Source organism: Hippocampus bargibanti, linkage group LG05 (genome assembly GCF_051943395.1).
Source record: "Hippocampus bargibanti isolate YZ-2025 linkage group LG05, ASM5194339v1, whole genome shotgun sequence".
Taxonomy (NCBI): Eukaryota; Metazoa; Chordata; class Actinopteri; order Syngnathiformes; family Syngnathidae; genus Hippocampus; species Hippocampus bargibanti.
The window spans coordinates 9,813,788-9,828,758 of record NC_142738.1 but is presented as its reverse complement, the minus strand read 5'-3'; the positions used below and the strand labels follow the sequence as shown (position 1 = coordinate 9,828,758).

General features: G+C 42.0%; 2 long non-coding RNA genes across 2 annotated transcripts in view; one reads left to right on the top strand and one right to left on the bottom strand.

The window, feature by feature from the left end:
- Nucleotides 1–14,971, bottom strand: part of LOC148897840 (uncharacterized) — a 40,823-nt gene that overhangs the window by 25,241 nt on the left and 611 nt on the right. Inside the window, exon 2 of the long non-coding RNA XR_016114967.1 lies at nucleotides 13,106–13,164. This is a non-coding gene — a long non-coding RNA (uncharacterized LOC148897840). The remainder of the gene's footprint in view (nucleotides 1–13,105; nucleotides 13,165–14,971) is intronic.
- Nucleotides 8,581–12,171, top strand: LOC148897841 (uncharacterized). Its single transcript, XR_016114936.1, has 3 exons — nucleotides 8,581–8,750; nucleotides 11,734–12,007; nucleotides 12,105–12,171. It is a non-coding gene; the product is annotated as an uncharacterized LOC148897841 (long non-coding RNA).

Here is a 14,971-nt window from a genome sequence, read left to right as displayed (position 1 = left end):
TCTGGCGATCCGCCACTAATAATAACGATAAACTTTTTTTTTTCTCCCTGCTCGCTAATTATGCAAAGAACGCTCAATTAGCATAACTCGTCCTCTGTCAGTACAAACAGAAGAACGCCCCGAGGGCCTGTAGTGGTTTCCCTCATCATCTTGTGGATGTTTTCTTTTTCTATTTTATTTTTCCCCTCATGTGACTCAATGAACAAGTATTTTAAGAAAAACACGGTAGGTGTGGCAGGTGGTTGCAGGTGTAATGGAGCAAGCAGAGAGGTGAGGCTGCCTTTGCTATCCTGCCCCCTATAGGCTTCCCCATGGAGCTGCAATGCACACAGCCTGCAGCACAGATTAAAGATGTATGTTTAGGCTCGATCAAATAGAATAGGGAATCTACTTGAGTACACAGAGAAAAGCACGTACGCTTATTTTTTTTAAATAAAACTGTACATTCTATATGCTTGGGGCTTTGTCTGAGCCTGGAGTCGTGCAAGCAGATAACGTCCATCAAGGCGGCCGCCATCAAAGGAGAGAAGCATCCTTAAAAGCAAAGGTAGTGCTTGTGATTTGTGCATTTTAAGGACAATGGCACCCTTAGGGACTCGCATGAAAGAAGCCGTGAACAAATAATGCCTGTCGATGGATTCTCTTCATGTAAATGAACGTAGAAGAGGAGTGCGGGTCCCTTAAGAGATGTCAAAGTGGTTTTACAAATGCATAAAAGTGACGCCTGCCATCTTCACTTGTCATGTAAGGGTTCGTAGGAAGGAAATGAGATGGCAAAAAAAAACCTATATTTATATGCAAAAACTCAGGTGGGAGAATGTTTTTTATTCAATGACGACAATGTCTGCATGTCCTTCAGGGTTTTATGGTAAACACAATAAACAGACAATCCCCCTGAGAACCGCCAACGCTTTTCTACTTGTCATCCCTCTGGGAAAGTATTCTTCCGGCACCGACACAAATAGTAATACAGCAGGAGCCTATTTCTGTCTTTCAAGGTATCACCTACGCATTTGATTAATAGACTCGAAGCTATCCAGTGTTTTCTAACTTTGAAAAAGAAAGTACTTCCGTGACTTTGACTATTTTTACACAGCGTGGAACAGGGTGAGCAAATTCGCAGATAATTTATGGGTAAAAATCAAATATGAATGGCCCATCTGCCAATGGGACCGCAGTGGAAGTGGACAAATCAGGTAGACGAGGAGGAGTGGTATAGCCATCCGTCCGTTTTCATAGTGCGTGTCCTCATTGACTCATTCACTGCCAGACATAAGCACAAATGTGTCCACTTCAGTGCCAGTGTTTTTGTCACGGTCACTTGAATTCCAGGACCCACAGAATATTGAGTTTTAGGACTACATAAATATTCAAGCAGCGGTAAAAACCTTAGACCAGTGGTGTCAAAGTCATTTTATGCGGCAGGCCACATCGTAGTTATGGTTTCCTCTCAGGGGCCATTATGAATTTGGGGAAGCCATTAAAATGTTTCCCCTTCTGAACATGTTACATATAAAACCCACCTATTTAAAATTGCATTTTCTGTGTAGCTCTCTCTCTTGTTTCTATTTATAATATTTTGCATTGCCGAATAAACTCGGGAATGGCAGTGAGTTTGTTCGGATTTTGTTGTTTTATTTTGTTCGGGTGCCGATAAAGCGCTGGTCAGACCCCTGGCAATGTTTTTTCCCTTCCACAAGGGGGTCCCATTTGCCTTTTGTACAGCCACCCCTACATGCTCCTCATATTACTCCAGACCCATATAATTTAAGAATTAACCCTGTTTTTTCCACGTTAGTGCTTTGTTCCAGCTTCAGCTGTTGTTAAAGCACTATACAAACCAATATGTATGGATTGCACTGTATTTTGGACAGACCCATATAATTTAGAAATGATTTTTTTTCTGATAAAACAAGACATTCTAAGGTTTCTTACGCTCCATTGAATGTTGATGTAGTCCTAAAACTCAATATTCTCTGGCTCTTGCAATTTGAGTGAAAATGACAAAAACCCTGGCACTGGAGTGGACATCGTCTGGCAGTGAATGAGTTAATAAATGGCAGCTTGGTTTTTGGATGGTTAGCACATCGACCTCACATGGAGAAGTTATTTCTTAAAAGTGATCCAATGTTTTGGATTTGAAAAAACCTGCTTGATGAAGATGAGGTAATATTTGCTAAACCAAATTCAAAAAACTTTTTGCATGATTGTACTCTTTAGTTGTAGATTTAGTTTAGTTGAGCAAAATGATCACAGTATGCACATTAGCTATTGGTGTCTAGTGATCACCAGCAAATCAAAGCATGAGACAAAAATGAGGCTATAAATATAGAAAATACGGCAAAGAAATTGGCATTATCTCATAAATGAATGGCATTGTTTTGTGTACGCGAGTTTCAATTCGTTTTATTTGACTGTGGGTGGGATGATCAACAACAACGCATACACGCATGGCCACTCCTCTCGGATGTGTTGGCCACCCCAGTGGAAATGTTCTAGCGACGCCCCTGCACTCAGATACCACCTTATTTTTTATTTGTTTTATAGTTCTAGCCTGTGTTTGTTATACATCCATCCATCCAACCATCCATTTTGTGATCCGCTTATTCTCACGAGAGTCACGGGTTTGTTAGACAAATATTGACTATAATTATGACTTTACGACCGTGTTAGTTTAGGTGAGTGAAAGACTCTGGCGCGTTCCAGCTTGCTCCGCCATAAACGGACGAGCCATGGTAGACACACTAAACACGTCACAAATGGCTTGTGCTGCTTCTGAATAGAGCAGGGTGAGCTCGGAGGTGGGGAGGGGGTGAAGTGCCGTCACATGACACGCCAAAGGGCAATCGGTGAGCGGCATTTGACACACCAGCAGCACTCCGGCGGGATTCCTGGTCCACTCAAGTGTCCATGTTCCTTCTTGACACACTCATGCACACGCACGCACACACACAGGCATGCGCGATGAGTGTATAGTGGGGACAGTGGGAGGAGGGGTGAAAGGTTACATGATGGATTTTTATTAGACAAAGGCTCCTGCTAGCTCAGTTGGTCACGTGACATGTGATACTGGGTTGTGTGCGTTTGTGTGTGTTAGTGAGGGAGGGATGATTTCACGAATGCCTTCATCATTTAAACGTCTGTGATGCCGCTGAAGCGGAGCATGAATAATTCAGCAAGGGCGCTTCCTCTTCAAACAGACAAATACGACCGGATTATACTTGCACCGAGCACACGGTAAACACCACAATCAAAACAACGGAATTAATTAGGTAATTAGGGAAACAAAATAAATGTGAAATAATGATAAACTCCTGGGAGAGAACAGCACCCGACAATGTAACGGCACACAAATACGGGAGAGTAAAGACTGGAGAAAATATTAGCAATTCACCCATATTTATTTATTTATTTATTTATTTGATGTCTTTATTTATGTCTATTAAAATATGTACTTGTGTATTTATTTATTTATTTATTTATTTGTATTGTTTGTGTTTATTGATATATTTATGTATGTATTTATTTGTGTAGATATGTCTGTGTTTATAGATATTTATGTATTTATGTTTATTTCTTTTTATGTATTTATTTGTGTTTATTTACATATTCATTTATTTTTATTTATTTATTTATTTATTTATTTATTTATTTATTTATTTGTGGGTATTTGTTTATGTGTTTGTTTATATATTTATATATTTATTTATGTTTATTAAAATATGTATTTATTTATTTATTCATGTGTATTGTTTGTGTTTATTGATATATTTATTTATGTATTTATTTGTGTAGATATGTCTGTGTTTAAAGATATTTATGTATTTATGTTTATTTCTTTTTATGTATTTATTTGTGTTTATTTACATATTTATTTGTGTATTTATGTATTTATTTCTTTATTTATTTTTGTGTATTTGTTTATGTGTTTGTTTATATATTTATTTGTGTATTTATGTTTCTATGTATTTATTTATGTGTTTATTAATATATTTATATGTGTATTTATGTATGTGATTATGTAGATATGTACAGTAAAGTCTCGTTATATCGATATCGGTTATTTCGATAGTACTGCTTATTACGATACTATTTCTATGAACGCAAGGAGAAAATTTACATGCCGCGGTTATATCGATATTTTTTCCGACTCCCAAGAATATCGATATAACGAGACTTTACTGTATTTATTTTTGTGTATTTATTTATGCATTTATTTATATATTTATTTATTTAGACAATGATGTGAGGTGACACTTTATCCCCAGCATACCACACTTCTGAGGAGGAACTTCAAAGGGCATTTGAATGACAAATGTACCCGAATCCAATCAATCACCGCAGATGAATATGCAGAACGGCATAAACAAAGCACGTATGGCGCGCATTTAACGCTCGCGCGTCTCAACTGGCAGTGTAAACACGGATGCTATTCTTTCACATGTCCTGATCATTTCTTGGATTTGACTGGAGACGATATGATAATCTAGCGTGGCAGCAATGTTTGCATATATTGCGCTTCTTTTGACACTGCTGAGTACGGTAAGAAAAAAAACACAGATGGTGGCTTACATAATTGAAGAATGAGCAGCAATCCAGCTCAAGCATTTATAGTTCATTTGCAGTCGAGAGTTAAGAAGGCATTTATCTCCTCCTCCTTCCAGCTGGAGAATTGCGCCGCTGCTCTATAGCCGATTAAAAGTGTAAGCAAAGAGAATCCGTCTCATCTGGGAGAAATCCGGCCATGAAGAGCAAGTGACAAAAGGCGTGTGAGGAGGCTACAGAGAATTTTGTTTGCCTGCTCATGTGGAAAGGTCAGGGCTAAACCCGCCGCTAGGAGCAATTAACATCTCACAGCCGGCAACGACGACAGTGAATATCAGCCGGGTGAACAGGAGCTATCCATTTCAAGCGATATTTAAATCTCTTTTCCAATTTGCCGCACTCGAAACGGCATTTGAGAAGCAGATGAGGAGGTGGCGGCATAATGGCTTTTATTGAAAGCCATGAATGCTCAGAAGGAGAAATTCGTGAATCTGAAAGGAGAGCCGTTGAAAAAGCATTACAGCTTCACAATGATGCAAACGGTTCAAGGACACAAAAAAAAAAAAAAATTATGGAAGCACGTGAGAAGCTCTCTTGCTGGCTAGAACAAATGAGCTCTCAAAAATCTGCTATAGCAGCAGTGATATGACACACCGGAGTGCAGATAGTGTGCAGACTCATCCAGCTACAGTTACATGACATGTGGGATGAGCAAGTGCAAGAAAAACAAGCCTTGACGCTCAGGCGAAGCAGTAGGGGTCATAAAAAATGAGAATCCGGGCCTTTGAATGAGCTCCAATTTATAAACCAGTCTCGTCTAAACTACTGGGACTAACCATGTTGGCCATCAGTGCAGAAGAAAGCCCCTGCAGACAGCATTAAAGGCTTTACAAAACAGACGGCAATACAGCGGCGCGATCAAAGGACCGCAGGGACGCACCCCCCCCCCCCTTCTTCTCACCGCCCCATCCCCGCACGTGTTGGCGCAAAGCAAAACACATCACTAATGAATGAACATGAGATACAAAGAGAAAGGAAAATGTGGGACAAAAAGAGTGAAGCGTTTGGTGGGAAAGTCAAATGGAATAGCGAATGAGGAGCCGCCGTCTTGCTGGGCCGCGGCGGCTTTCTTCTCCATCACCCCCTCCAGCAACCCCCACCCCGAATCTGCCAGCACTCATTTACTGATCTCATTAATATCCCAACTCCGAGGAGGAGAGAGGCAGCGGCAGCCGCTCCTCCTCCGCCCACCGTCCTCCTTTGCGCCTGCTCCGCTGGGCCTCCTCCGCATCCCCCCCCTCTCATCTCCGCCTCTCTGTAGTTCAGTAATTGGGCTCAGCTCATTGTTATTCAAAACCCTGTAGAACCAATTAGCTGCGGCCCTCCTGACCCTGGCTTGCTATGTAATGGCGCAAGCTAAAGACTCTAAGTGAGGAAGCCAAGAGCAAAGGTTTTAAATTCCTTTAGTTCCTGATTAATAATCCTGTCAGGGCGATCAGAGACATTAAAGAGAGACTCTGCTTCGGCTCCTGCTTTTATGGCTTCCCTCTCATTTCGAGACTGTCCATTAAAGCTTAATGATGCCGGGGGTCGCTTTCTCTCCCCCTACCCCCTCTCTCTCTCCCTGTCTTGTCAGATAAATGTACAGTTAACAGGATAATGAGGAATCCCGATCCTCTGGCAATCTGGGACGAGGCAGCCGCCTGACCTTTTTGGGAAGCAAGCCGGGGGGAGGACACACATTGGACGAGATGTCCGGCCGCCCCGCAGTAGGGAGATGAAAGAGACGGGTAGATAAAACCTGAGGGCGGCAGGAGTGGAGACGGAGATGAGACGGATACAGATAAGGCCTCATGCAACTTGGATAAAGAGACGGGAAGGGGGGGACTAGAGAGAGGAAGAGGTGGATGATAATGACAGAAAGGCATAATTTCACGATGGGGCCAAAAGCGGTTAAGCGCATCTGCCTCATAGTTCACAGGGTTGGGATTCAAGACAATCCTGTGTGGATTGTCTTCTTCCCACATTCTAAAAACAGTCATGTTTGGTTGATTTAAGAATTGTCCGTTCATCTCGAAATACGTTTGCTCGGTCTGTCACAATTTCCATTTAATGCAAGGGTGTCAAACTCATTTTTTGCCGCGGGACACATTGTCGTTGCGGTTTCCCCTCAAGGGTTGGCATGAATTTGGGCGAAGGCATTAGAATGTTTCATCCCCTCCAAATACAGTGATACATTGGCTTACAAACTTAATTGGTTCCCAGACAGAGTGTGTAAGACGAAAAGTGTGTATCCCAAACATTAATTTACCATAGGAAACCATTAAAATGAGAATAATTTTATGTTGTATAAATGTGCTATGGTATTATAATTAAATAAATCAACTGTACTGTATAATAAAGTCGTTTTATTTACCTTTGTGATAGTCGTTGATGGCTTGATGGAATGGAGTGGCCTGTTTCAGCATTAAACACTTGATGAGAAACGTAGCCTTCTTCTTTCACCATTTTGAGGAATGATTCCTTGTAAGCTTTGGCAGTTATATTGTCAGAACTGGCAGCCTCACCATGACGAATGACACTATGAATCCCTGTACGACGCTTAAAGTTCTCAAACCATCCGTGGCTAGACAAACTTCCAGGTTGCCTCTTAATGATATCCGAATGAAGTTGCTTCTCTGCGATAATTTTACCTAGTTCCTTATCAATTTTGTTCTGTTTAGGCGGGTTGATCCTGATTGATTGGATAGTTTAACCTTGCAGTCTACATTCTGTCTTTGAACTATCAAAGTTGAAACGAGTCCAAATTTCACAGTTTTCTATGCATTTTCTAATCCTCTGTCATCTGCCTATCTATTTAATGTTTGTAGCTCTGTGTTTCTTTAACCCCCCCCCTCACTGCTGCATTCTTGACAAATCACGTGCGGAAAACGGGCTCATTCACGAATGACACATCACTCATTGTTGCGCTCCATGTGTATCCCGAAAAATAGTTTGTATGCCAACATTAAATTCTCGTGAATTTAACGTTCGTAAGCCGAAAAGTTCATTAGCCAAGGCGTTCGTAAGCTGAGGTATTACTGTATTACATCTAGAGCGCACAATGAATAACTAGCATTCAAATTTGAAGTCAAAAGTAATGACTCTAATTGTCGTTTACATACGAAAATTTGAAATTTTGGTTCGGACTTTAGCAAGCATCTTGGCACTTGACATGCTTGATTTGCTTTCGCAGGCCGAATAAAATGATGTGGCGGGCCAGATTTGGCCCCTGGGCCTTAACTTTGATAGCTGTGCCGTAGATTGTAAATGTGCATGTCGAGTGATTATGTCATTATTACATAACTGTAATAAGGATTTTTTTACTCTTCAGTGTGTGAATGTTACATATCAATTGTCCATCCTATCATCAAGCGTCTGTGGACATTCGCTCACCAAACACATTAATGAGTTTTCAAATCTGAAGTTAAGAATAATGATTGTTATTGTGGTTTAAATTGGATCATGGAAGTTTGATTTTCCTTTTGTGGGCCAAATAAAATGATGTGACGGGCCAGATTTGCCCCCCGGGGGCCTTGACTTTGATACCCGTCATTTAGTGGGTTTGAGAAGAAAGAAATTAGCCGAATAGCTGTGAAATCTGCTTCACATTTCTGAGGTTCTGGCTTCCTAAAGTAACCTGGGTGAGGCTACACCTCATTCGCAAAGTGCTACAAAAATGTATGAACGTATAGGACACTATAGAAAATGGTATCTTTTCATTTGAAACTAGCTTTAGTTAGCAAGGCGAATCGCCTCATATGCTGTGTGACGAAAATCACCAAATCAACAACTGAGAAATATTTTGGAAAAAGTTGACATAAACCTTGTCTAACATAGCCGCTAGCTTTGTGAAAAGTGGAACAACACGTTCACATGGCAATTACCATCACTTTGCATCCTGTTTAACTCCAAAAACACCAAGGCTAACTACTTCCTCGTTTCCAGCAGCCACGCCATGCTAGGCTATTAGCTGTGCCAGGGCTGTAATTTAGATGTCCCGTTCATTCAAATTCATTGGTAACTCCGAATTTCTTATTACAGTCTTGTTGACAGTCTTCCAGGGCCTGCGGGTTTAGCGAGCAAATAACAGTATTTGATGCACTCGAATGCTTCAAATCATTCACCGCCAGGACGTGGTCCAGTCTTGCCTGTGAGTCACCACAGTAAGTGAACACTCTTGGAAGCACAATTGGCCTGCAGGGCAGCGTGCTCACACCTGTTTTCCTCAACCTGTTTGTAAAAAAAGCGGTGCTGTTTGCATTCCACGCGCCCAAGTGCTTATTTTGGTTGACTTCTCCGGGCTTGGCCGAGAGTCGTGGGAGGATTCGCAGGCGATGTTGTAAACATGAGCTGCTTCAAGGCCCTCTGACACCCATGCGTCACCTCCCCACCGCTTTTACAACAAACGCCATAAAGCTCTCCGGTGGCCAAATATTTACAGTTGCCCGAGTTTCCTTCCTTCGAGGGTTGTTTTCGTCCATGTAGCAACGGCTCTGTGGAGCGACTCCAGACATCTTATGGGGGGAGTTGAAGGTGAAGGACTCAGTGATCTGGACTGGCAGGGGGTGGGGGGGGGACCCTGATGAGTGCTTATCCCTTTTTGACATCTCCTGGCTAGTGAACTCTGTTAGTGGACGCAATCGACTGGGCAAATAAACAAAGCGCGGGATGACCTCTGTTGATCGGACAGACAAATAAACGTCTGCGTGTCAATACTACCACTTTGTGAATAGAAGACAAATATACTGAGCACAACAAAATTGACAAGACTTGCAGGGCATTATCATGGCTGGTATGAAGGGTAAAAAGGCTGTTTTGAAAAATGGCATCCAATTGATTCTTTGTGAGACAAAAATAGAAGTTTCTACAGAAACAAAAACAGTTATCTGTGAAAATGGAGGTCAACGTTTTTTGTTGTTGTTGTATACAGCTTGCTCAGTCTCTGGAGAGCCAGCACACCTATCAAGTGTGAAATTAAACAACCAGGTTAATCTTTCGTATCAGCATTTCTGAAAATGTGTCTTTTTCAGAGCTGTTTGGCACTTGCCTCGTTTTAATGTAGTAATTTGCATAACAACCACAGGCACGACAACAGTCTGGCAGATTAAAATCAGCCAATCGAGTCTTTCAGCACGTGCCATTCATTTTTTTAGTTTTGACGGTAATGCTGATCATGTTCTGCTCGAGTGGGCGTCTCTCAGAGTATCCAGAAGTTTATAATACCACCGTAAAAGCGCATTACATTTGTTTCTCCCCACTATCCTTCAAAAATACTTGCGAGAGAGTTCGGAAAAGTTGCAAAGATGCCAACAGTGAGTAGGCGGTGCTTTGTTTGCTTTACCGAGATCAGTTAGTTACCCAGTCACCAAGGTAACCAAAACCTGAACGCAGCATTTTCATTCAAGTGGATGTAAAGTTTACATGACGTTGTGTTCATGTGTGCATTTGAAAATATGACATCACCACTTAGTGGCTCGGCACCAATGTTATGGTGCTTCGTGTTTTATCGGGTCCACGTGACATGTTATCGTGATGACAATACTGCCAGTCTTGACATGGAATGTTGTCAACACAATGGTGGAACGTTCTGTCGACACAGGTGACCGAATGGCAAATTTCATCAAGTGTTTTCCTGTAACGGATTTTTTTTCAGATGCCCCTTGAATCAATTGTCTTGAAACCAGCAGCAAAGGGCCTGATGAGTGTTAAAGCATACCAAGCCCTCATGCTACTCTCCCTCAGTATCCCAGAGATGTGATTAGAGACGTTGACCCTCTTTTAATATGCGAAATTCCCATTTTCTCTGATTCATGAGTAAGAGCCCTCAGGGGGAGCGCAGCAAATGGCAGTCTGCCAAAAAAAGAAGGAAAAAAAAGGCCGTCCTTGGAGCAAAGCTTCATAAAGTCGTGGTTGCACACCGTTAATAGTCACCGCTTGTCTCATGCTAACTTTGCTATTGTTATTGGCAGGTCGCAACAGGGAGAGCGCCTTACACAAGAAGAACTGTGAATCATGTAGGGAATTCTTTACTTTGAACATTAGCAGATTGCAAATCAAACGACCAAATCTATTTCTTCTCTAGGAGGAGAAGAAATAGATTTGGTCGCAGATACACTGTTAAAGCCATTTTCAAGACGAACTTTTCAAGAATTGATGGACATCATTAAGGTTGGACAGCTCAGAAGCTAGCAAAATAGCAAATATAAAAAGAGCAAAATATTGCAATTCTATGAGGTGATAATCAATACCCACGTTCAGAGTAAAAATTCAAACAATTTAATGACTAAAGTTTCTTCAAGTCACCAGTTGTTTATTGCCCAACGGCACCCTCTCGTGGACGTTTAGTAAGATCACACCACACTCGCAGCTGATTGCTTCAGACGTAGCACTACTGAAGGCCTAGGAGTGACATGCGTGTCCCGCCACTGGAATGCAGTGTAATAACGTGCCAACAAATATACATTCGCATCAGTTACAATCCAGACTTGCCACGTGTTACTTTGTAAAACGCTGAGATCTTGTCCCCATTGCTTTAACTGTGGGTGTTAGATGAGCTTGAACCTGACCTTTTCTCTTCCGACCTTTTCCTTTTCATCCTGAAGTCTTCCACACACCTCCTCCAAATTCAAGTCCGCTATCAACGTGATATTTGACGCAATTTCAAACCCGCTATTTGACGGCGGGCAGGCTAGCGGCTTCATTTGGGGTCTGGTCCAGAGTATTATTTTCATCTGTGGGTTAAAGGGTGCGGGGCGGCGGCCAAGCACACTAGGCCTACTGTTGGAGAGCGGCCACGTGATGACAGACCCACCAAGAATGTTACCCCGACCACCAAATGTAATGGAGCACCACGGTTCTCTTATTAACGGGTGAAATAATTTCCACCAAAGTGCTTGGCGTCGCTGACAGCGCAGATGAATGCCGTCAGTACACGAGCCAGCATAACAACTGCGCCTGCATGCATACTGAAGGCTGAGGGAGGCCTGCCAGCTCGGCATTCATGCATATTTGCTTCGGTGAACATCTGCCAGTGCAAATAATTGATGCTGTTCTCCCCGCTAATGGCCACTGGATCCCTTCTGATAAGTTTTCGACAACTTTCTACACAGACGGCAAAAGTGTCATTCCGTTCCATCCTGACCACAGGTCAGACTTGATGGCGAGGAGGAAATTCCCAGATTGTCAACCTCTTCCTGTCCCTGCTCAGTGTCTGGGTTAAGGATGCTGTCAAGGCTGCGTATCCACAACATCCCCCTCGGTCACGGGTCCTGGTGGAACGTTGCCGTGGGTGGGGCCTGAACGGCGGCCCTTGAAGCACGCCGGTGAATATCCAATGAGCACACTTTGGAGGAGGATCAAAACATTTGAGCTACAGCGAGTCCAACAGCGCTGTTGTGATGTTCCGACACAACGCTATCAGGTGATTAAACATCCGAGGGGACTTTCTAATGTCGTCACTAGCAGATGCTGACTGGATTAAACATTCATTGACTCTGTACCATTTCTGTTTCATCTAGACCGACCCACAAATGAGGGAGAATTTAATCCGCTGATGGCATCCAACCGACGACATGTGGACTAAATAAAATTATTAAGACATGACTCCTCGTCAATTAACTCATTCACTGCAAGACGTGCAAAAAATGTGTCCACTCCAGTGCCAGAGTTTTTGGCATTGAATTCCATGACCCACAGAATATTGACTTTTAGCACTACATAAACGGTCAATACATCGTAAGAAACCTTAGACTATATTCTTTCATCAGAAACAAATAATTAATTCCTAAATTATATGGGTCTGGAGTTATATGAGCTTCAAAAGAGGGCGGCTGTCCAAAATACAATGCAATACATTCATATTGGTTTATACCGCGCTTTAACAACAGATAAAGCTGGAACAAAGCGCTAACATGGGAAACGGAGAAATGCTTCCCCCATGTGGAGAAGAAAAAAAAAACATTGCCAGAGGCCATAGCCAGCGCTTTATCGGAACGCAAGCATGAAAAAGAAAAACCCAAAATAATTTGGGAATAGCGCTCTACGTCATATTTTGGAGGAGGGGAGAACACTACACTTGGAGTGACCTGGAACACAGAATGTAAGTCAGTCACAAAAGTTCCTCTATTTGGGGGGAAAACCCCCAACTCTCTTTTTCCCCCATTTCCACTTCCTGAAGTGGTAACAGGCAGATGTCCCAATGCGCCAGTAACAGTACTCCGACTTGCCTCTTAAATCATAATAAAACCCAGACCGCTGAGCTCCCAGAGACATACCATCCTCCATTACATAAGTCTGCATTCGAAAAACAACACATAAAATGTTATTACACACATGAGGAGTGATTATAGTGTGTAAAACCCTGGAAGGGAGAGTAAAACTTCAAATGAACAAATGCACAGGAGTGATGAAAGTGTGGAAAACCCCACACGCATATCAAGTCGGCCAACCCTTTTTTTAATCCTGTACGTGTGTGCGTGTCATTTGTAGCAAAGATCTTTCGAGAAGTTCTCCTCATTACCTTTCCGCCGTTGCGCAGAATGGCAGGAGGTCAGCACGATGCACCGCCGACACGAGCCTCTGTCAACAAACAAGGAGAGCTGTTGAAAGATCGAGGGCAGAGCCGTGGCTTGGCGAGGGCACGCCGAATCACTCAAACCGAAGCGAACCAAGGACACAGCTTGACAACATATCACGACGAAGAACTTCGAATGGGCTATTCAGCCACTAAACTAACGTGCACGGCGTGGCACGCATGCACGTTGGCAGTCGTACGAGTGGGAATCACGTCGCTGTTTTCACCAAAATTTATTGACCTTGACTTCACATTTCTAGGTTGGAATCCATAGTGGAACGTGAACCTGAAAAGCACATTTCTGTCCTATGAGAAAAAAAACTCATCACAGTGGGAGCGTTGTCATGTTGATCTAACAATAACTACGCTATTATCGGGTCACCTGATACAGTAAAGTCTCGTTATATCGATATTCAAGGGAGTCCGAAAAAATATCGATATAACCGGGACTATCGATATATCCGACCCTGTTTGCATGTAATTTTCTCCGCGCGTGCATAGAAATAGTATCGATATAACCGGGACTATCGATATATCCGATATCGATATAACGAGACTTTACTGTATTTTGGCATTAGCTTATATCCTTCAAATGTTGAAGTATTTTAACATTTACTTATTCATGCAGTTGGGTGAGGGGGAAATTATAAAAATAAAAAACCATACCACAAGATCATCAGTCAGAAGGATAATCTTTTTGACATATCAAAGTGCAGGGTCTTTGCTGACTTTGACGGATAATCCGGAAAAATTGTGACAATTTTCCAGGTGTGAATATGACTATGTATGGTTGTTTTCCTTCATATGTAGTTTAATTGTCCAGGATAGACCCAGCTTTTTGCTTAAAAGCTGATGATTTATGCTCCATCCCAACCTGTGACCCTAATTAACCTAAGCAAAACAGAAGAAGAAAAAAGAAAAAGGCATGTTCTATTATTTTACACATCAAATTGATCATGTGTGGAGAGAGACTGCTATTCAAAAGCTCGTTTTTATCTCATTGAATAGGGTTAAACCAGGCAACCCAATAAATTGCTTCACGTTGTATTTTGTAGCCAAGACTGTCCTCTGCAGGTCAAAAGGGGAAACCAAACTTAATTGGATATCCAACATGAGTGACTCCTCCGGGGTCATACGAGGAGACGGGTGTCAAAGTCAAGGCCCGCGGGCCAAATCCGGCCCGCCACATCATTTTTTTCGGCCCGCGAAAGCAAATCAAACTTGTTAAATTCCATGATGATTGCTAAAATCTGAGCCAAAATTTCATATTTTTGGATGTCAACCACAATAAAAGTCATTATTCTTGACTTCAGATTTGAAAACGAGTTATTCATTAATTTGCTGTGTGCTCTATATGTAATATTTGAACGGATTTAAACATTCTAATGGGTTCCCCAAATTCATAACGGCTCTCGAGAGGAAACCATAACTACAATGTGGCCCGTGGCAAAAAATGACTTTGACACCCCTGTACTATCTTTCACTATTTTGTCCAGCTCATATTGTCAAATAAGCAAAGATAAGATTGACTTGTTTGGCTGTACCGACAACCAATACAAATGAACCAAAAAAACTTTTGTTTTTTTTTGTTTCACTAAAATTAGACTAAAATAACCACCCACAGTCAGCATTATTGTTGTATTCAACGAATCTAATAGGCATGGTTTGGGAATGCAAAATTAAGCCTCGGCACTTAGAGTCAAAATCCGGAGGGAAAATATGGAAGAATTTGTTATCGTGTGCGAATACACTAAAGCTAAAGTGCTAACCGTTAGGCTTCCGTAGCACACTACATTTTAGCTAAATAAATGA